This window comes from Eupeodes corollae, chromosome 1 (genome assembly GCF_945859685.1).
Source record: "Eupeodes corollae chromosome 1, idEupCoro1.1, whole genome shotgun sequence".
NCBI lineage: Eukaryota > Metazoa > Arthropoda > Insecta > Diptera > Syrphidae > Eupeodes > Eupeodes corollae.
This window is the reverse complement of record NC_079147.1, coordinates 187,938,549-187,961,886: the sequence shown is the minus strand read 5'-3', so window position 1 is coordinate 187,961,886 and position 23,338 is coordinate 187,938,549. Positions and strand designations below refer to the sequence as shown.

General features: G+C 33.0%; 2 protein-coding genes across 2 annotated transcripts in view; one reads left to right on the top strand and one right to left on the bottom strand.

The window, feature by feature from the left end:
• Positions 1-17,998, bottom strand: part of LOC129938747 (neuroligin-2) — a 40,056-nt gene extending 22,058 nt beyond the window's left edge. The window contains exon 1 of the mRNA XM_056046479.1: positions 17,866-17,998. The gene's annotated coding sequence lies outside the window, so the exon portion shown is untranslated. The remainder of the gene's footprint in view (positions 1-17,865) is intronic.
• Positions 1-23,338, top strand: part of LOC129938910 (uncharacterized) — a 406,682-nt gene that overhangs the window by 82,337 nt on the left and 301,007 nt on the right. The window lies entirely within an intron of this gene.

Genomic DNA, 23,338 nt, shown 5'->3' with positions numbered 1-23,338 from the left:
AATAAATCCTTATACACTGTATAACTCTTCATCTGTTTAGCGAATTCTATTAAATAAGACTGTGACTGTTTTCCAAGTTGTGTTACAATTTTAAAAAAATGCAACATATTCCATATAGGGCCTATAGTTTTGTAAAATAATTTAAAAAAATTAGGACCATTTACTTTATGCGGGGTGTATTATTATTTACGACAAGTTCAAATATGTACCCCTGCAACTATTCGCATCAGAAATATATCTAACCAGTAGTTTCCACCCACACTCTTTATTGAGAACATTGGGGGCTGATTATGAGGTTCGCGGAGGATCGTTTTCATTTAACCTTTTAAATTCGACTAGCGTCGTTTTCCCTATTAACGAATTCGCGGCGAAGTGAAAAAAGTTCTTCCTATATTCCAGTGATTTGACACTTTTAATTTGACTTTTTCTTCCTATATAACAGTGATTTGATACTTTTGGTTTGACAGCTTTCCACAAAATTTTGTTTTGTTTTGATTGAATTTGTAAAATTTCTTTTGAATTGTTTAATTAACAACATTAAATTTAAAAAATATAATCAATTATGGTGTATATGTATATATTCTAAAAGGGAGGAATTTGACGAATCCCAAGAATCCCCAAGATTACTGGTGTCTAGGAGAATGAATGAAGTTGTAAATTCTATATTTTCTTGTGGATGAATTAAAAAAAATTAAAGTAAAGCTAATGCACATTTGTATATAATTACAATCAAGAAAGAATCCACGAACTCCAACAGTGAATAATAATAAACTCTTTCGCCTGTGGATCCGACAAAAAAAGCTGTCGGATTTCAACTACCAACAAACAGTATGACATTTCAAATTCGCCTTCGAATTCGTTAATTGTTCGAATTTAAAACGATGAAGGCGATAGCAATAATTGAAAAATGGCAAACTCGCCAGCGAAACGATTCGCCGCGAATCCCATAATTAGCCCCCTGACAAATTCGTAGACTAAAGATAACTTTTATTAAAACAAAGTCTGCGAATTTCTTGACAAATAGGACATATCACTAAGAAATGATAGACATCTTTATTTTTAGTTGTACAAGCTAGAAATTGGGTTGTTATTCCTTCGGTATAGCCTCCAAATTAACTTTAAATGTATGTTCTGACTTTAAATATAAGACTTATATTAGAGGCAGATAAGTCCGTTCTAAAATAATAGTTTTTAAGTTTTTTATATAAAGCCTTAATGCCCAACTATGCTAGGCATAAGCATATTATGCGCGCATAAGTAAACGTGCGAATACAAAGAATCTCAATACGAGTGAACATAATGGATTCTAGCTCCGTTTCGTTCAATTTTTCTCAGTTTCGTTAACTTAAGCAAACTTAAGCCTCAACTATAATAGACTTAACCGAAAGTAAGCTTACGTCAAAACCTAACGAAAAGTTATCAGAAGTTATCGTCAAAACAAAAAGTAGCCATAATGTATTCAAGTAACTTGAGGAAATGTCAAACGAAATGCGTTTCAAATTTGACATTTGCTTAAGCTCGAGCCATTTAAATGGCTCTTGGTAAATTGCGCAAAAGTTAGCGAAATTTAACGAAACTGAGCAGAACGTCTATTATGGTTAGTGACATATAAAGCAGCGTATTGGTTCGTTCCCTTAAACTGGCTTAAGCTTGGTTAAGTCTATTATAGTTGGGCCTTTAAGAAAGAGTGATCCCAGTCGCTCGCCGCATAAGTACAATCTGATATGTAGATACGTGAGCAAAATTGCATAATCCGCAGTAATTTCACAAACTTAAGGGAATTTTCGTTGGGTTTTTGACATAAGCTTATGTTTGCTTATGCCTATTATAGTTGGCCTTTAAAAGTAGACTCCCTTTATCCATATCCATCTGATACCGTCGTTCGTCTATTTTCGCAATGCAATCATAACAAATATTTTGCCATCCTGCTACATTCAATTTACCTAAATTGAAAGGGATACAATTTTCCAAAGCAACGAAAAGAAAGAAGTATTTTTTTGTGTAAGACGTTATCAGTTCTTATTATAACTTCGGTTGAAAAGTCAGCATTAGCCTTTAAGTTTTGTATACAAATTTGAGGTAAAGCGGTCGTTGATAGCATAGTTTGAGTATTTGAGAGTAAAATGAATACTCTTTTGAAGAAATATTTATTGGATTTGTTCAATGTCCTCCATCCATTGATAGCCGTAGATCATCGTTATACTATAGCACAAACAGGTGTTGAAAACTTTGATTTTTAACATTTCGTTCAAAAAAAAATTCGAACAAAATTGTGACCACATAGCGCACGTTGAGTTTATTTATTTGAAGCTGAAGTGTTACAACGTAAGGGACTTAATTTGTAGTCAACTGCGTTTTTTTAACGTTCATTTTGACCAAAGCAAATAGTCAGTTTTTCAAGTGACATCCAAATTTGAACACGTAACCTTACTTCACTAATCTCTACTATGAGTTGATAGTACAAAAAAATAATTGTCTACAAAAAACCTTTTCAGGCAAGCTACAAGTCCATCTTTACTTGTATTTTGTAATTAAAGAAATATTACTTATTCCTTTTCGAATTTGGCAAGGAACCCTTTCACATACAACATCAAAAGGAACTTTGTAGAAAATATATAAAAAATCATAGAGTAAAAAAGTTCAGCTTTCAGTTGAATGAAAAAACATGATCAACTGTCATTTTGACATAAATAGACTTATTTGAATAGTTAGGGAGATTTTTCTTTACTAACTTTTCAGTCAACTTTCCAATAAAGTTGCCTTCATTGGAAGGCAATTTTTTGGCAGTTGACCAATCAAATAATAGAAAATTACCTTACTTTCAAATCCCTTATGTAGCCTGAACCTGTCCAAGGTCATCAGCATAGTAAAGTTTGTACAAACCTATCGCCAAAAGAAACTCTTTACTTAAATGTCAAAAAATGACAGCTTCGAAAATGACAGCTGAACATGCAGCGAACTATTCAAAACCCTCTCAATGGAAAACCCTTCTGTTTAATGTACTAAGATGGATAAAAACTGATTGACTGGGTAGGCTTATACCTATCCTTTTAATTGAATACTACTTTCATGCATCTTAACCTAATAATAAAGAAATTAAAACTTGCATGATAAAAGCAACTTATGAATAACTAACCAAGGTTTATATAGGTACCGGTACTGTAAATCTAATTATTATTTTTCCGATGAAAATGGAAATGAAAATATATGTATGTACGTTGATTTGTATTATGTTTGCCCCAGTTACTGTCAGTCATCATTTCCCGGTACCAGTATGTTGCTTGGTTTAGCGGTTTTCATTTCTAAACTAATGACTAAATTCACTTGTAGAGAAAAAAAAGAAAAGAAGTAAAACAAAAATGATGCACCCATCTTCCAAAGAAATAGAAAGAAAATCTTATTGAGAAAAATAAAAATAATAATCAACAATGGCAATTAACATAAATAATTTAATATGAGGTGAAAAAAGAATGTGGTAGTGCAGCGGTAGGCAGCTGGTTTTCATTTTGAATGGGAATGTGAGATTCCACTCTCGCTTTGCATGATAACGAAGAAAACTTGAATAAGTCTCCAATGGAGGATTGGGGAGACTTGGTAGTAGGAACATACCACACAAACTACCTATAGGTCTGCATAATGGTATATGTCTAAAGATAGCTTCGAGACTTGGTTATAAATTATAGTGCCTTGGAAAGTCTATTTGCTCGGTCCCATTGACATGGCGTGTCTTAAATGAAAGCTATAAGTAGGTATAGTGTATGATCTACTAAGATTAGATCAAAAAACAGTTCTTCTAGATTTTGCATGCATACAAATTTGCAAAAGTTGGATTCCAAAATTGCTTATTTCGCTCATTTCGGCGTTACTTATGACTTGTTTTCACTTGCGACAAATTATTATTATTACTTTTTATAATACATTATTGGTGGGAATTTAATTAGAAACGATAAACAAAAGCACTTGTTGTTTTCTTTCCGAAATCAACCATGTTAACTATTCAACATACATATCTATTATTTGGCTCTTCTTTCCTGGATTTTTAATGACGGAAAAGGAAAACAGTTATTGAATTTTGACTTATTCCAAAACAAATAGTCAATTTCCCTTGAAAAATATTTAGAATCGAGAGAAAAAAGAAAACAACCCAAAGAGAAGATCATCTTATAGTCCAACAGAGTAAGGCTCCACCCTTTGGAGCTCTTCTCAAGCAATTCTTGGTTATTTAATCATCATTAAGCCATGAAATAATAGCACGGACTAAGAAATCCATGGTGGCCTGATGGTAAGTGCATTGGATTTTCTTGCCAGAGGTCTTGGTTTAAATCCCTGCATGTGCCCGCTAAAATTTTTCTTCACAGGTACTGCCTCTTGCGAGGAGTTTTCCTCCAATAGTTATTCTTGTCAAAAAAAGTAATTTCTTAAATAATCCGTTCGGATTCGGCTTAAAACTGTAAGTCCCCTCCATCCCCGAATACATTACGCTCACACAGACATTTTTGAGAGTTGTAAGTCAGTAGGCCCTAATTCTCAACGGACTTATGCTCCACTTTATTTATTGTTTATAAGGAATCGGCTTTCCAAAAGTGGATTGCATTGTTTTACAAAAACCATGTTTTGGAACATTTTGAATAAACTCTTTCATTTTGGAAACAATTCTTATGGAGTTATGACTTCAAGTTAAAAGTAAACATATTTGAATCTAATGGAAAATAATGAGAGCTGAAGATAACACAAAATTCAATAATGCATCGAAATTTTTAAAAACATTGATGAACTATTTACAAAATTCATCTGTAAAAAGATGTCACTGGAAAACGCATTTGATAGTAATAAATATCACATGGAGCTATAATAAGTAAAACGAAACTTTTTTTTTATGCTAAAATGAAGTTAAAGAACAACAATATTTTGTTCTGTATGTGTAGGGAGGTTCCAAAATGAAATAATCACTAAGTGACACACTGACTTTACATTCGATAATGACAAGAATAAAAACTTTTTATTTTAGAGGACAAGCCCAAGAGAAACAACTTTGATTTGGTACTTTTTTTAGTGACCTTAAGAGGACTATTGTTTTGCATCAAATTTTAAGAAGATAAGGTTTGTTTATACTAAAATCAACAGTTTCAATTCTTTGAATTGAATAAGTATAGAAAATATCATTTACACACTTTCATACAACAATCGATCAATCATAAAACGACATCAATCATAGAGCAAGTATTTATAGAATTGAATCAATATTTTTATTGCGAAAAGAGCGCTTAAGTACAAATTTGAAAATGAGAAAAGCTCTGAACCTGCTGCACTTTCACGAATTTTTTAATTCCACACCTTTGGCATTTGAAATAGCATATGACTCAAAATCACCAAGGTTTCAAATTTCAAAATTGGTTTTATTACAAAAAAAATTGCTTTAAAATTTGTATATTAACCCTATTCAGTGCACAAAAGTTTAATAAAAGATAATCATACGTCTCCCAGACGTATAACATAGTCATTACAGGCCCTAATGCATCTTCAGCGTGAATTTTAAGATGCACCATGCAAGCTCTGACCTAGTCCTGAGCAAATATAAAAAACTAATGTAATACGGCTTATAATTGAAAAGATATAACAATTTTTCTTCGCGCCATACGTCCCGCAGACGTAGATTATCTTTCTAGGGTTAATAAACTTTGACAGGGCAGCGCACAAAATTCTATACTTATTATTATTATATTATTATTATTATTTTTAGTATTAAATATCTTATTTAGGAACCATCAATTTGGGAACGTTTTTCTAAGTTTGGTAAAATCAACAAGAACAAAACAAAGCACATAATTTAAGCTTTGATATATAACATGAATCTTGAGGCTTCCTCCTAATCTCAATGGAACCAGCTTGAGAGGCTGATTATACCGATATGATTTAGATCGTTTAGATCGTTAAAGAAGAATTTTCCTAGGTAATTCTTGCGTTTTCGAGCTAGAACAGGGCATGTGCAGAGAAGATGAAGAACCGTTTCTTCCTCTTCCTCGTCCATACAGCTTCTGCAAAAGTAAGCCTAGTCTCGTGGCGTTCTTTCCTATTAGACAGTGTCCGGTTATGACACCTATTATCGAGCTTATATGCGATCTGCTTAGAGATAGCAAGCACCTTGAACGTTTTAAATCCAGTGTTGGCCAGATGTTTTTTGTGGCTTGACACGTGGTGATGTTGTTCCACCTGGTGCCTGTCCTCCTCGCAGCGTCTTGCATTAGTAACAGTTTACAAGTAGCGATTGGTATGCCAGTACTTGCCAAACGTGGTAGGATGGGCTGTACTGTACCGTTCCTGGCGAGTTTATCTGCCTTACAGTTACCTGGAATGTCTCTATGGTCCGGCACCCAGCAAAGATGAATATTAAACTGTTGCACTGTTGATGATCGACAGTTATGGACTGTTATAGAGTTTGTAGAGACTGAGTCCAGAGATTTGATAGCGGCCTGGCTGTCAGAGAATACGGATATCAGATGTTGATATCACGTTTTCTTTGAGCCAAGACAAGAGTGCCTTAATCGCCAAAAGTTCCGCCTGGAACACGCTACAATGATTGGGAAGGCGGAATGAGAGACTTAATTTCAGTCGTTCAGAGTACACACCTCCACCAACCCCTTCTTTGGTTTTTGAGCCATCTGTGTAAAAGTGGATTGACTCATCCTCTAAGAATGTCCTATCCTCCCAAAAAGATCTGGTAGGTATAGAAATCTGGAAATTCCTGTCGAATTGTAGTTGGGGGATGGTGTAGTCTGTGTGCTTTGGAATTGATTCTAAGTACCTTAGAATTACGAAGTGGCCATTGTTGTTGTTAGTCCACTGCGACGAAGCATTGAGGCGAATAGCAGAGCTTGCAGCTATTTGTTTGCTAAATATGTCAAGAGGTGTAAGGTAGAGCAAGGTGTCCATTGCCGCAGACGGGGTCGTGCGAAGCGATCCGCTTATTAATAGGCAGGCTAAAGTTGGACTTTATTTAACTTATCCCTGTTTATAACTTTCTCTAAAGCAGTCCACCATACTGCCACACCGTACGTTAAAATCGGTCTGATTACCGATGTGTATAGCCAATGCATGATTCTGGGTTGTAAACCCCATTTATTACCAATAGTTTTTTTTGCAAGAAAAGAGAGCTACAGTAGCTTTTTTGACTCTTTCCTGTACGTTGCCTTTCCAATTTATTTTTTTGTCTAAGACAAGACATAGGTATTTAGTCTCGTCTGAGAATTTTAATTGGATTCCTTTAATATAAGGAGGGTTGACAAATGGAATTTTATATCTCCTCGAAAATAAGACCAGATCGGTTTTGTGTGGGATAACACCCAGTCCACACCGATCAGCCCAAATTATTAGTCTGTCCAAGGCATTTTGTAAGAGTTCTTTTAGGATATTAAGATGCTTTCCGCATAGGCTATCACTCTGAAACCCTCCGCATCCAGACTAGTGCTTTACATTTAGATATAATTTATTTGAAGAAAAATACTCTGACAGCCCGCTTTGTTATAATCCTCTTCTTCGACTGACGTTTGACACCGAGTGGCTAGATTTACTAAAAAATTATTTTTGATCGATTATCGATATGTTCACTGAAATGACTTGTGCGGTATTAGACAAACTATTTTTGCATTTTTATAGTTAAAAATAAATAATCTTTTAGTATCCTCTCTAAAACTACATTTTGTATAAAAATACGGTGTATTGAGTAATGACCGGGGTTAAATCTTAAATTTTTCAATTATATTTTGGACTTGTTGTTGAAGATTGTAAATTAGGACGCGTTCTCGAAATGATTTTCTATGCGTGTGTATTAATTTCATAATTCACCTTATTAATAAATTATATTGTTTGATGGACACACAAAACAGGATAGTTTTAGTATTTTATAAATTTTTTTAAAATTAAGTCAAGATTCAAGGCATTAAATTGCTAGCAAAACCAATTCTGCACTTTGGTGATTTTGAGCCATATGCTACGTTAAAAATACAAGCGCTAACTATATATTGCCAAAAACACGATGCTATTATTAAGTAAATTAGTTTAAGTATTTTAAGAAATCTACGACAGCTTTGGTGTAATTGAAACAATATTAAAATGACATTAAAAACGTGTATTTTTCCGTTTAACCATGCAACTAAAACCGTTGTTTGAAAACAGCATTATAAAGCCATGAAAGCATAACACCCAAGGATTTTTTAAGGCTTCATATAGAGTCAAATATAGACACTGTTAACACAGATAACTCCAATAAAGAACCATCCTTTCTGTTAAGTTAAAAAACTTAATTTTATTTCCTAAAAGGATAACAATAATAATTAATAAAATTAATAAATGATAAATTAATTAATACTATTGGTTTATTCATATAATGAGAAATTGATAGTTTGCTTTGAGCAACGAAATAACACTTTAGCTTGAATTTTACTTTTTAAAATCAAAGATATTTAGCAAAATTTTGGCGCCGAATCTACGTCACCTTTAACAAAAAAGTGTATGATCAGAACCATGCCCGCGCAATCTAAAAGAATAGTTGTCTCTTTCTTTAGAAAGAAAGAAATCTATTCTGCTAAAATGACGAAAATGTTAAGGGCTTGATTTCAGTTGGAACTTGTAAGGTACTCGATGATATATAAGTCATTCACATCTAATGAGAATTTCCTAAAACAAAGCTGGTTTAAACTGTGACTAGAAGATAAAAGTTTGTGCTTTCGAAAAATCATCATACACTTTTTTTTGTTAAGAACTGAGATTGAAATATCTACAGCATTGAAATCTCTTAGTTCTTCATCTATACCTGAAAACAAAAAAGGACAACTCAAAATAGAACCAGTGTTACGAATACCAAAAATACGAAAAACTAACGATACCAAAGACCAAAGTTATACGAAAAAAAAAGCTAAGTAAACCAAATACGTATTTTTTAAATTTGGTCTTTGTTTCTATTTCTGCGATTTAAAATTAATTCTAGTTCACCACAAATGTTTAAACTATACCTATTTACACATTTCAAATACATAATCTAAAAAAATAAAGGTACGATTTCGTTTGCATTACGTTATTGCTTCAGTGACATTATTGTAATAAAATCTTCTTATGTTGGTAAGTAATGTAACTGATATACCTTTCGATTTCTAAAACCCATAGATGTTACAAATCTCTAATTATATCTATTTCAACACAAGGCAGACAGAGCATTGAAGAACAAATTCGTAAAGTAGATACTTATTCATATGGATAATAAAGGGTGCCCCAAAACTAACTAAAGATTTTAATTAAATATACTTCGAATTTTAAGAAAAGATACAACTTATAAAGAATTTCGAATCACTGCTGATGTTATATTTTGAATACTATACGGATGAAATTTTCATAATCTGTCATCTGTCAATTTTTTTGTTTGTTTTATATACAATTTATAACACCCTTTATTTATGGTACTATTTTTAGAGATAAGTGTAGACAAGTAAATAAAAATGTCTCACCTCATTAAAGTCATTAGCAAAGGTACTTAGTCTCTGTAGTTGTTTTTAAATTGCAAACAAATCACTTTGTGTTCGAGTAGTAATATTAAAGTGAAAATATTGCAGACAGCTTATAATACGTCTTTAATGTTTTCATATTATATTTGGAATGGCTAAGTACTAACGAAATAATTGAAATTAAATTACCCGTGTTTTGTTGGGAAATCGATTCATAGTAAAGTAGGATTTTACACGAATAACAAAAACAATATCCATAGTGAGAATAACACAGATAAAAGTTAGAGTAGAATCTCACTATGGATAGATTTTTGACATTTATACGAGCCTCGAATGGATCTTATGTGATTTCGTTCCCAAATGTTGGTACAATTCATATTGCATTTGTATCTCGGTGGCTGTGTTTGTTGAGTAGTTCTGCATTTGGAATCATGTGTGTTTTCCATTGCGGAAAAAACGAATCTATTACTGTTGATATTATTTAGTTTTGTTAGTGAAAATGGACTAACTGGGCTTATTTTGCAAGAAAAAACAATAGAAAAGATATTTATGTTTTGCTATGTTTCCAAAAAAGGTTTATCTCAGTTTAGAATAGATAAATCTTAACTCAATTCAGGTATAAAAAGAATTGAGGTAAGCTTCAAGCTCGCTTCAACACCACATGTTAATGTAGTAGTCTACGAACAAACCCCCTTTTTGAAGTTTTTTATTATTATTTTGACAGATCTTCTTTCAGTTGTACCAATTTTTAAATACAAAAATCTGGCCACTGCGGATCGTTGTGTTGGAAATTTCTCACTTTACTATATGTGAAATGCAAACAAAACGCACGTATTGTAATAACTATAAAGATAACTACATTTCCATAACTTTGTATGCCTACTCACTTAGTTTTTCTTTAAATAAAGGCTCCAAACAGTAGACAGAAGAAATACCACACTTTTAGAAAATCTAATTACATACATAATTTTTGTATGCCAAACCATCAAAAACTTTAGATTCCAAGAAAACAATTATTTAACTCTGCAGAATGGTGTAATCAAAAAGTAAGATTTAGAATGAAGATAGCTTTAGCTTTAACTCCTTTTTGCTAAGGTTAGCAAATAGATTTTTAGGGTAGGTTCCGACGCTCTTACGAAATGTAGCCGTGTTTCCATTAAAGTATATAAGATATTAATAAGGTTTTATCTTTTTGTGATATTTTGACAGGAAAGTAAAGGAATCAATATGGCCGCCACGAGCTGTCAAATTCAATCCGTTACTATTGGAAAACCCATTACTTTAGTTCACGCCTTGCTTGGCACGTACTCGTACTTTATAATAACATACTCCAACATCTAAGAACCAGTTGGGGGCAGATTAGATTACAATCCTGTGAAAGATTCAAAGAGGAAGCAAACTGACATTAATCATTTTCAAACTAAAGAAAACTATAACGGCTAATATCAAGTTTTGATCTCTATCTCATTTACCATCCAAACTAAGAACGTGATTCTTGTTTCCGCTCAGCGAAGATATCATCTTTGGAATTAAATACCATCAATCAGAATTCACATTCCACTCACTATTTCACCCATAAAAATAGGTTAATACGCACACCTTTGCTCCCAACGTCAAATCAAAATATGGCCAACGCACACAAATTCCCCTACCATCGCACAGCATAACAAAATTAACAATCTGTCATCTAAAACGATGTCCACAAATCGCGCTCTCAACGCTCAAAAGAACTTACTCAGCATTCAATCTGTAAATAGCTCACGCACTTCTATAATAATTATTCTAAATCACTACTCGACGGTCTTTTACAGGTTTAAATTTAAATTGGTCTACACAAAAACCAGTTATGTGTTGTGTACAAGTACAGCATGTCCGAAAGTTGTTGTCAACATCATTTTAAAGGTGGCGCTCATACAAGAAGAAAAACATATGCCAAGCCAGGAAGACAAAAAGCTCTATAACATCCGCAATTATTTTCCCATTGCATGTCATGAATATAATGACTCTTGACGACTTATCTCAAGCTAGATGCTACTTAGAGTTAGAGCGCCAGTGCGTATTCGTGTCTCTCTCTCTGATGGTGGTCAGCTAGAAACCACCGTTCAAACATGCGCCAATGTTTAACGTTTAGTTTGGTCACATCTCTAACATCAACATGCAATGAATAAATTTTTTAACTTAACCAATAAAAAGAAAAATAATTAATGAAGAAAAATTGATCCTTGCTGTGATTCATAGACCTCGATGGGTTAGCTTCTCATAGAGAGATGGAAATGGATAAATGCGGTTTTGAGGCTGGTTTAGCATTCCATTCTACACACGTTTCCTGTCAATCGTCACTGTGAACGTTTCTTGAATTTTTAATTCAAAATGAGAAAACTGTTTTTTTTTTTATTGTTGTGTGTCTGTTTTCCATTTGCATCCAGTGAGTATTAACTTGCCCTCAAGAATTTTAAAAACACTGACATAAGAAAGATATAGCACAAAATAGTTTTCCAGTTGACAAGTAGAGTCGAAAGTCTAAGAAGAGTTCAAACCCAAACCGAACTACAAAATTGTAATACATACCTTCCTTTTTTCCATTTCTATTTATATTTCTGATCTTTTTTTGTTTCTGTCTTGTGTTTTGTTTACCAAATGTTGCAACATGTCAATAGAGCAGAGCAAAAAAAACAACAAACAAGAAATCCAGGTAAAATGCGCCTCCTATATGTCAAACTGGTTTTCTTCTTACACGTAACCGTTTTTCTTGGTAATACCTGTTTTTAGACTTATATACACTGTAGTTTACAAATCTACTTAAACCTGACGTCATATTTTGTGTAAAACGTTCACTCTTTTGAATTAATTTCTGTTTCAGAATTGTTTGTAAGCAACTTTTCTGTATAAGGTGCTGACTGCTGACGACCACGACGATGAAAGCAAGAAAGTCAAAACAGAAGAAAAAGGTAGAAAAAACCAAACATGAAACTTAATGCCAAAGCCAAGCTGACTTGACTATTGGTGTTATATTTGAGTTGATGGTAAGAGTAAGTTGATATGGTGATCTTAAAGAAGTCCAAAGATACAAAAGAACTTAACGTATATAGTCAGACACATATAGATTGGGAAAGGTTTTTTGGGTTAAAAGAATGTTGCCAGATTAATTAGAACAGATGAGGTATAATTCGAAAAGTTTCATCTGTATTTTAATTATGTAGAACTTGAATCAAACTTTGGATAGAAATTGAAAGTTTAATCAAAGGACAAAACTATCTAAAAAAGGTACAGAGAGTGAGAAAGTAAGCAGTAGATACACAATGTGGACTTTTTAAACCGCTAGGAAAAATATGTTCATCCAATTTAGATCAGCGGTTATTTGAAAATCATGTCAAGAACTTTCAAGCTTGTCCGTGAAGAAACAACAAATTGTTGTAACCTTTCAGAATTGTCGGCATAATTATTTGTAGCTGGTGGCAACTTCAGACTATTGAGAACAGCACAAGCCTTTGTCGGGGACTCGAATATGAAATCGTTTAATGGCATCATGTCATAGATCATTTATTCAGACTGAGAAGGCATTTAAGTCAGACAAAATTACACGATCTTGGCCTTCACGCAACTTGATGTGTTTAGATGACACAGAAACAGAAACCTTGTCGAGAATGGAAGAAAATGAGCTGTTTACTAGTTTAAAATAAATATTTTCAGCTGATTTAAGATTTATAGAAACATTTCCTAAACAGAAGATGAAAATCCGAAAATGTAAAATAACGTCAACTAAAAGAAAAATTCAACCTGGCGTTGGAGAAAGCAATCCGTGACCTTGGCATGTCTCCAAGACTGACCTTCGTAACCAGGTCCAGCCAGATAATAACTTTAGCAGACCAAATCGACATCATCGTTAGAACAAAACAAAATATACACGATTCCTTCATCCAGATTTCAGCAGACGGCACTAAATATGTGGCCTGACATTAGTGAATGAAAAACAAAGTACGTGGTGTCGACTTCGAGAAGATACAAAATAAATATAAATAAATTAGGTGCGCAACAGTCCATGAAGAACCAGGGCCTAGTGACTTACAACTCTCAACCATTCCTGTGTGCGAGTAATGTTGTCAGAGATGGAAGAGACCTACAGTTTATATGCCGAATCCGAAAGGCCCGTGAAAAAATTTAGGTGGCACAGGCAGGGATTGAACCCAAGACCCCTGCATGACGGTCCAACGCATTAATGCCTAAATCACAAACACGCTTCATCTTCAGCTTCACCTTACGTTAACGAGCTCAGCCATAGGAATTCAATGCATATGCTATCACAATGGAGCTTCGACCTCACGTTTCGTTTGAAAATCGTAAGGAAAAGAACGTAATGTAACGTAATGTGACTCCAAACGGATGCTCTAGGTCAATCATCTGAACTTTTTCTCAGCTGAACTTTCAGCTGTTAAGCTATAAAAAGAATGTCAACAAACAAAATATTAAATAATAGAAATAGAAATAATAGAAATGTCATTCAAAGCAACCTCGAAGCAGTCCCAACGTAACGCAAACACCCAAAGCTGAAGCGTGTTTGTGATTCAGCCATAACGCAGACGAGGCCGAAGCTGAAACGTGCTTGTGATTCAGCCATAAAAATCGATTATCTCGAAAACTAAGAGTCCTAGAGCATTGAAAATAGCAAAACTGTCATCTCATTGATTGTCCAATTTATCTAGTCGTATAGTACTATACGGGTACTTCGACTTCGAGTAGATAAATTGGGCAAACAATGAGGTGACAGTTTTGCTATTTTCAATGCTCTAGGAGTTTCTAGTTTTCTAAATAATCGATTAAAAAGTTTTGAACAAAATTTCCACAAAATGTATATGTATTTTGATATAGGTATCGTTGGAAAGGTCATCTAGGGATCAGTACCTTTCCCATGATATATCATAATACCTATGTATACATTTTGTGGACATTTTTTTTTTCAAAACTTTGAAGTCAATTATCTCAGAAACTAAACGTCCTAGAGCATTGAAATCATTCAAATATTTTGGGCCAATAGTCTGTTGATAACAACATAGAAGATAAATACGCGGACGGTTGCTTAAAGACAACAGAGCCTACTTGAGTGTGTCATAGCTTTTTGAATCCAGAAATCTTACTTATGGATCAGAGACCTGGGTGCTTAGTAAATGGCACTTCGACCTCTGAGCTTTCTAGAGGAAGGTCTTGACGAAAATTTTTGGCTTCATATGTGAGGAAGGACGATTCCGGAAACGCTACAGTCATCAACTATATATATGCAATACCCTTGAAAGCTGATTTTATAACAAAAGTTAAGATCTGAAGACTGCAATGGGCTAGACATCTATTTCGCATGACGGAATTTCTAGGAGTTTTGTATGACAACTCCATACTGCATATTCCGTTGGAACAACATCTTGAATACATACATTTGTACATTATTGTACATTCCCAAAGTTCAAGCTACTTAACGTAAAGCTTAAAAATCAATTTCTTTATTCCCATCAGTCACGTGTATTTTATATGATTTTTATAGTTTAAGGAGTCATTAAGATTGAACATTATTTATTTATTTATCTGTACGAAAATCTATTAAAAAAATAAAACCCATTAATAACTTCAGTTCCCAGAAACTGCACCAAAGGTATAAAGTATAAACTGTTTGTTGCATTAAAATCGTCACTGAAGCTAATATCAACGGCATATCGAATTTCAGTATCTTAAAATGAATTCTAAACAAACAAATTAAACGCATGAAAATAAAATTAGTCACGTTTTATATTTTTTTTATCAATTGCACAAAAATAAAATAAATAATTAACTTCAAAATGCTACGAGTTACATAGATATCACGTCTTATCAATATGGAAGCTTTCAACTTAATCAACCTGTAAACAAATAAGAAAACAAAAATGAGCAATATACAAATTGATGATTTCTTATGAATCATAATTTATATTTTCTGTTGTTATTGTTTTCAGTCTGGTAACACCACCTGTCGAAGGTTTATATACCTGTGTGTGGTAACAATAATAACAAACAAAAAGATACAAAGACAGACGTCAGGTAAGAATGTACACTTCAAGTCATTAAGATAGAACCAGACACTTTTTGGCAAGTAAAACTGATATTACCAACACCATTGTCGCGTTACAAGATCAAACGCAGTAGAAGAATTAATATTTTGACAGCCATTTTACGGAACTTTAGATTGTGTGTTTAAAAAAAAAGGTTGGGGAAAAAAAATTGGCATCTCAGGAAATACTCAAAATCGATGTTTACTTTGACAAAGGGTTTTCGACCGGCTTATAGCTCGCGAAACCAACAACAAGTTGTCAGCCATTATTAAAAAAACCCACGAGCCTACTTTAAAAAAAGATGAATTAAATATTAATTCTTTTGTAAAGCCTTCGAAAAGCCCGCAGAATTGCATTACATTTAGCAGTTAACACAAGCAGGTCTATGAGGCAACTGTTGGCCAAGTTTATCAACAAAGTTTGGTATTTTCGTTGTGCTAAACATACCAACCGTCTAAGGCTCTATAAAAATGCCACAACTTTGTTGTTGCATGTGTTTCTGTTTATTTTTTAAAAAAAAACTGATTTCTATCAGTCCTTTTTTTAGCTTTAGTTCTTGTCGGTCTTCCTAATCCCTTTCACTTTCTTCTTTTAAAAATGGCAAGTTTTTTATTTGGTTGTACATAAGGTTTGTTCCCAAGATTTTTATGCAGAAATTGTTGGTCTGTCAAATTTTGTACTTTGGGATGAAATTATCTCAGCAAGAAGAAAGCTGTCAAAATAGTATTGAACAATTTTTTGACAAAAATTGACTGCCACTCAATCAATGTAAAGTAAACCGAACGGACAGTCAATTTAAGTACAACAATGCTACAATTGGCAAACCAACAATTTCTGCCTAAACACATTTATTGGTTAAAGTTTGTCAGTAGCAGATATTATTTTACTCTGTTGTGAGCGCTCTCTTCTGTCCAAAAGTACCAAATTTGTTTAGTGTGAAATAGCGTTTGGGCAACAATTGTTGACAATTAGCAGTTTTGGTCAAGGTTGGAAACAGACTTATACTCTACTTTGTTGCCCAAGGTGTGCAAGATCTTAAAGTGTCAAACAAAAAATTGTGTTTATTTTATGCTTCTTCTCTTGTTTCTTTTTTCGTATAAATCAGCTCAAAGAAAAACAAATATTAAGACCGAGTTGAAAGTTGAACACAAGTATTTGACAGGTGAAAGTGAACAAAATTGGACAATTGCATGTTTTTTTTTACTATAAATAGTTTTCTACATGTTATTTTAAGTTGTGAATCTTATTTCTTGAACTTGAACGTGAAAATGAAATGTAAATTGACAGTTGTAAAATAATGACATACAATTGTTCAGGCGTTTTTTTGTTAATAATTCTGAGCGCTTAAAACACATTTTGTTAAGAGGATGTTAAGAGCATGCTCTTCTCAGAGCTTAAAAACAAAAACACGTACTGTATACTTTTTTTTGGCGATTTTGCATTTAACGCTGGCATTTAACAATTTTTGGTTTGAATTTTAATCTTTTTAAAAACTTTAAAAAATTTAAACGATTTTAACATCCTATTATCTTTTAACAATTTACTAAAGTTAAAATCACAAAATGGCTATTTTAACTTTTAGCAATTTGCCAAATTCATATGACATCTCTACATTTAATCTTACAAGAGCAGTGAGCAGGAAATATACTAGTGAGCAAAACAAAAAGAAATGTTTAAAATTTTGGAGTCTTTTAGTAAATTGCTAAATATTTAGAAAATAACTACTTAGAAAATGTTAAGCCCTTAAAATTAGGTTGTTTAAAATTTTGCTCCATAATGTAAACTTTGCTCCATATTAAAAATGTATTTTGTGGACTGTAACTGGCATTTCTTCTAAATCATGTGGATCTTTGAAATATAAAGTACTTGTACTTGGCTTATATAAATTTATTTCACCGAAAAATTCTTACTAATTACAGTAAAACAACAACAACGCTGATATTATCGGTTTTACCTGTCAACAATCTCTGCGTCTATCCTTATGATTTGGAGTGTATTTCGTATTTTAGTTAAGAAAGAGGGGAGCTCTAAAAACATTGTTAACAACAATTTTAAAAATTGTGTGGGTTGGTTTGAGTGTATTGCAGTTTTTCTCTCTAAGTATTGGTTAAAGGTATGGCCTTTTTGTTTTATCAGAGAATAACTACCAACTGGACAAGGAAATAATTTTGTATGTGAGTCTTTAAACCAAAATATAGAACAAGGACTAAATGATTCCCGCTACCTTTTGGATAAAATTGCAGCGTTGCGATGGTTGCAATTCAGTTATAATGTATAAGAGAAGGAAAGAGTGCACTGACCTTTTTGTATTGAAAACCAACCACTTTAGGGTGGGTGTTGGTTGTAGAATTTTGTGGTAGCTTCTTTGTAGACAATAAAAATACAGTCAACACGATTTTATATTGAAAAATTACACTTTCACTAGAATTTTTTTATTTCAACTTCACTCACATGAACTTTATTTTGTATTAAAAATACATAAATATCAATTTATATTGTAAGAACACACAGGTGTATATTATTGGCGGATTTCGCAAGATACTCTTTATCTAGATACTTTTATTCTTTTTTACGTTCACACAATACAGGTAAGTCTAGGTATAGGCTTACCTACGTCAGATAATAAAATCTATATCTAATCTTATCACAGGTGGAAACTTATTACAACGAAATAATGATAAGTATGGTAAAAATGAAGTTTTACAAACATTTCGAAATAATTTTTAGTTATAAACTGAAAATAACTGCCAGATTTTAAAAAAGAGAAGAGGCGCGACAACGCCCAACTTGGCAGATTCGTTTAGGTCTAGAGCTAGAGAGATGTATGTGCAGGTATTTTATCCAAAGAGATAGTTTTCCCAAAGCACCGAACCGAACCGAACACGACGAGTAACTACGATAGACTGATGTTCGCTTGGTATGGGCAATTCAATGGAAGTATGGTTGCTTCATCCAATCCATGCACTAGCACTACATCACCAGCACCAATATCTACCAGCACCATGAGCTCTAAGTCATTAAAAGGTCTCGACGAATTGTGAGTATAGTGTAAGTCTTAGCTCTTGCTAGCTTATAACTCAATGCTCTCAAACTAACACGTAGACGAATTGAAGGCTTATTCGCTTCGTTTGTCGTTTATAAGATTCAACACGTTGTTGGAATAAAAAGTATTGTTAAAAGGGGTTGAATTAGCTTGCTTGAGAGTTGTGATGAGAGAGAGAGAGAGGCAGAGGTAGACTCACGATTGTGGCCTAAATTTTGGTAATGGCTTATACACAAAAACATCACAAAGGTGGCTTTAGTGATTTGTGTTATTTGTCTTAAATTCTTGAGACTCTTATAAAGACTGGAAAGGTGGAGAAGTATTGTTGAATGATACACAATGGGAGAAATACGAGTGCTTGGGTTTTGGTTGGAAAGGTAAAGTAGATGTAATGATCGTGAGGTTAAGCTTAAGTTGGTAAAAACATTAAACAGTGGCGTTTTCTATTTAAATAAAGTGGATGGAGAAAAATAAAGCATTTTCTTTTAAATGTTAATTTATGTCAATAAATTCAAATAGTTTTATTGGACATTTTGGATTTCATTTAAAAATAATTATGGATATGCTGTCAAATTTCCATTCAAAGTTTTTATATTTGATACACTGCAGAAGAAGAAAATAAGGAACTATCTGTATTTTTTTTAGATTTGTGGTTTTGCATATGGCAATACCTTTTTCTGAGTTGGTCTTTTTGACAGCCGTCACTTTATTTATGTTAAGTTTGGTTTAAAATAAAATAAACTAGGTGGCATAACAATCCGTAGGGAACCAGCTACTGACGCAGACCTCTCTTTACCACTGGGCTCAAGGCCAGGGCCCGCAATAACCAGGGGCCCCAAATTGCTGAAACATCACTTAACCTCTATTGGTCTATTTTCAAGCTGTTATAAATTGTTTAGCTTCTAGAGGGCTTCCATTTCGTGGTGACAATAAGATCCTCGGATCTTCCAATAACGGAATTATTTGGGATGCATTGAATTGCTTAGCGAGTTTTATCCGTTTCTCGTAGATCATGTAAGGAAATTTGGAAATCCAGGAAGTGGTCATGCGTGTTATCTATCAGCAAATATGTGTAATGAATTTATTCATGTCATGGGAAGATAGGTTTTGAAAACTATTGTAAAAGAAATCAAAATCGCAAAGTATTTATCAATTAGCGTTGATAGAACAACCGATCTGCCTCTTGTTGATCAACTAACATTTAATATTCGTTACGTAAAAGTTTACGAGCATGTTGAAAGGTTTTTTGACTTTATTCCAATTAACGAACATAGATCTGATTATTTAGCGGAAACCATACTAACAGATAACAGAGGTCAAACCTACGACAACGCGGCAAATATGTCAGGAAGGGTTTTTGGTCTGCAGGCAAGAATAAAATAAAAATGTAAATTTGTCACATGTGCAGGGCACTCATTGAACTTAGTAGGAGTGCATGCTGAGTGTGTTTTAGAAGCAACCAAATTCTTTGACATTATTCAAAAATTGTATAACTTTTTTCGGCATCTTCTCATCGATGGAGTGTGTTGACTGCTCATTAAGGACTTAGGTCCAACATTTTTTTTAAAAAGTCGTTCTCAAACAAGATGGTCGGCGTGAGTTGATGCTCTATGCGCCTTATATAAAGTTCATCAAGAAATTGAAGAAGCTTTGATGTCTATCGCGAACGATTTAGGACAGGCAAGAGAGGACAGATAGGAAGCATTTCGTCTTTGCAAAAAATTTACAATACCCTGGATGTTGCAATGAATTTACTGAGTACAATAGATGAATTTATAATTGGGCTCAGTGACAATTTTGATAACTTTGATTCATCAGCCAGACAAAAAAAAACCAGATTCCAAATATAAGGACTTTTCTGAAAGGATGAGGTGTAGAAGCTCACGCCAGTAATCCTCAGTAATTCTGACTGGGAAAGAAAGATTTAAAATTGAAACCTTTCTTCGACGTCGACACACTAAGCTGAAACAGCGACTAGGTTCGTATACGAAGATTGGCCAACGTTTTGACTTTTTTTCGTTTAAAAAAACTGAATTCAGAAGACTTAAAAGAGAACTGCAAATCTTCTGCTAAATTTTACACCGAAGATGTGAACGAAGATGAACCACATGCTGAATGTCTGAATCTAAAAGACTACATGAAAATTATCGACACGAAAATGAAAAAATTGTCAACATTCTAGAGCTTTATAATAAAATTGAAGATGAATTTCCAAATGTTGAAATTGCACTAAGAATTATCTTAAGTATAATGGTGACCAATTGCAGTGGGAACGTTCCTTCTCTATGTTGAAAAGAATCAAAAACGAAATCAGAACTACAATGATTCAAGAAAGATTGAGATGTTGATATCAATCGAAAGCGACATCCTCAGAGGCATCGATTTTGAAGATGTGATCAATGATTTCGCTAATCAAGAAAAAAATCCCTTCAATAAATATTTCTTTCTTTTACCTGTAAAAAATATATTTATTATACTTGAATTTTTATATGAAATATTTATTTTTTGTTTTTATTTTTTCATATTGTTTATGTTTACGTTTTAAATGCTGCAATAACTATTTACCTTTTTAATGAATTAAAAAAAATGTATTTATTTAAAAAAATAAAACGAATAAATATCAATTCAAAGTTATGTGATTTTTCTGTATCCCTTTATTAAACAACATAATATTTGTATATAAACACACAGGGCCTCATTTTCGAAAAGTACAAAGGGCCTCCAAAATTGTAAAGACGGCCCTGTACTGACGATTGACACTCTGAACCATTCCCTTGTGCGAGTTATATAAGAGATGGAAAGGACCACGCGAATAAAAAACTTTAAGTTGGCACTGGTAGGGATTGAACCCAAGACCTCTGGCATGGTGTTGTTAAAACGCCCGCCATTACATCCTTAAAAGGTCAATGTTTGGTGTGTTTTAGAGGTATAGGGTACATATTCCAGTTAATGTGGAAAGCTCTAGATGAATGAATAGACTTACTCCTAAAAAAAACTTTTTCAAACAATTTCTGTTAAATATGGTCGAAAATTCTGCCTCTTGGCTGGAATTTATTCGTGCCTGTCGCATTTACCACTTGCCTGAAATTAGTTTTAAAAAATAATAGTAAACCCGCATCTTAAGAACAAAGTCAAATTCTGTACCATAAATTATATTTTCGAAAACTCTTAAAAAACACCTTCCACTTTTGGCAGTCGAGAAAATAAGGAACCACATTATTCAAACTGACAGATGAACAAATTTTATTTGGAAAGCAAAATTTTGATTTTACTTAATGTAGTAGATTTGTATTTAATGAAAATATCTGAGAATTATAGAACGTTTTTTCTTACTGGCTGTAAGAAAATGTTTACATTTTCGGAATAGCAAAACTTTAATGTACATATAATATTATTTTTGTGGCATTGACTGCGTTCAATCCCTTCTTGGGTAGGGAACCTTAGATAGGTGGATTTTTAGATACCTTGTTGAACTAATTGGGTAGTTTTATTTAGATATGTAGCTGTCAAAAAATAAAAACAACCTAGCAAATTGGTGATCTACAAAACGAGATCAAAACATGTACATAAGTCATTTTTGAAGTTTAAAAAATTAACCTTATAAAATTCGGAGGCAAATACCTTCTTCATCGTCTATTAGATATGTACAGAACATCCTCAAATACAACTTCAACTAATATTTTGTATCTTTTTGTTTACCAACAAACACAAAAAGCTTAAATAAATGTTCAAGTTTCTTTGAAATTCAACCATGTGTTGAATCAGCTGTTCTGTCAGATACCCCAGAAATTCTTGGATACCTTTGGATTCCTTTTTTGACATCTCAGCTGTTATTTTACACGTAAACACTAACAAAAAGGTATCTGGATACCCTATCTGTCTGAGATTGAACGCAGTCATTGATGCTTTATTTGCTTATTTCACGAAAGCCAAAGTAAAATAAATGACATTTTCTGTCAAATTCAAAAATTATAGCATATTCACCTAAATTCGAATCTTTTACTTCGAGTGAAATTTTCGCAGTCCTTATAATTTGTACTAAGTTGTTGGGGGAAAAAAATAAATTTATTATACTTTTATTGCAAGTTTAGGGCTTCTTTTGTAAAAAATTGTGCTTAATTCAGTCTCTCTTTGTTTTCTGGTTTGATTTTTAATCTTTTTAAACATTGTAATAATTTTATGCGATTTGAAAACTCTATTAGCTCTTAATAATTTACTAAAGTTGAAATCACGGAATGGCTATTTTAATGTTTAGCAATTTGCCAAATTCATATGAAATCCCTACATTTAATCCAGTCTAAGGTTTGGTATTCCGTTTAAAATTTTGGAGTCTTTTAGTAAATTGCTAAATATTTAGAAAATAACTCCTAAGTAAAATGTTAAGCCCTTAAAATTAGGTTGTTTAAAATTTTGCTGTAAATGTAAACTTTGCTCCATATTGAAAATGTATTTTGTGGACTATAACTGGCATTTCTTTTGTATCATGTTGGTATTTGAAATATAAAGTAGACTGTTAAGCAGTATTCACATGAGCGCGACCAACGAACGAAAAATGAATCACAAAACTTTAGTTATATACGTTTGAAGACATATTTTCAAACTTAACAAAACGATAGAAATATAGTTTCTATTTAATTTTTATGATGCATACTTTTACTTTTCAATATTATACATATATTAATACATTTAAGAAAGCAAATTTATTCGTCGCAATAAAAATTGTAGTTGAT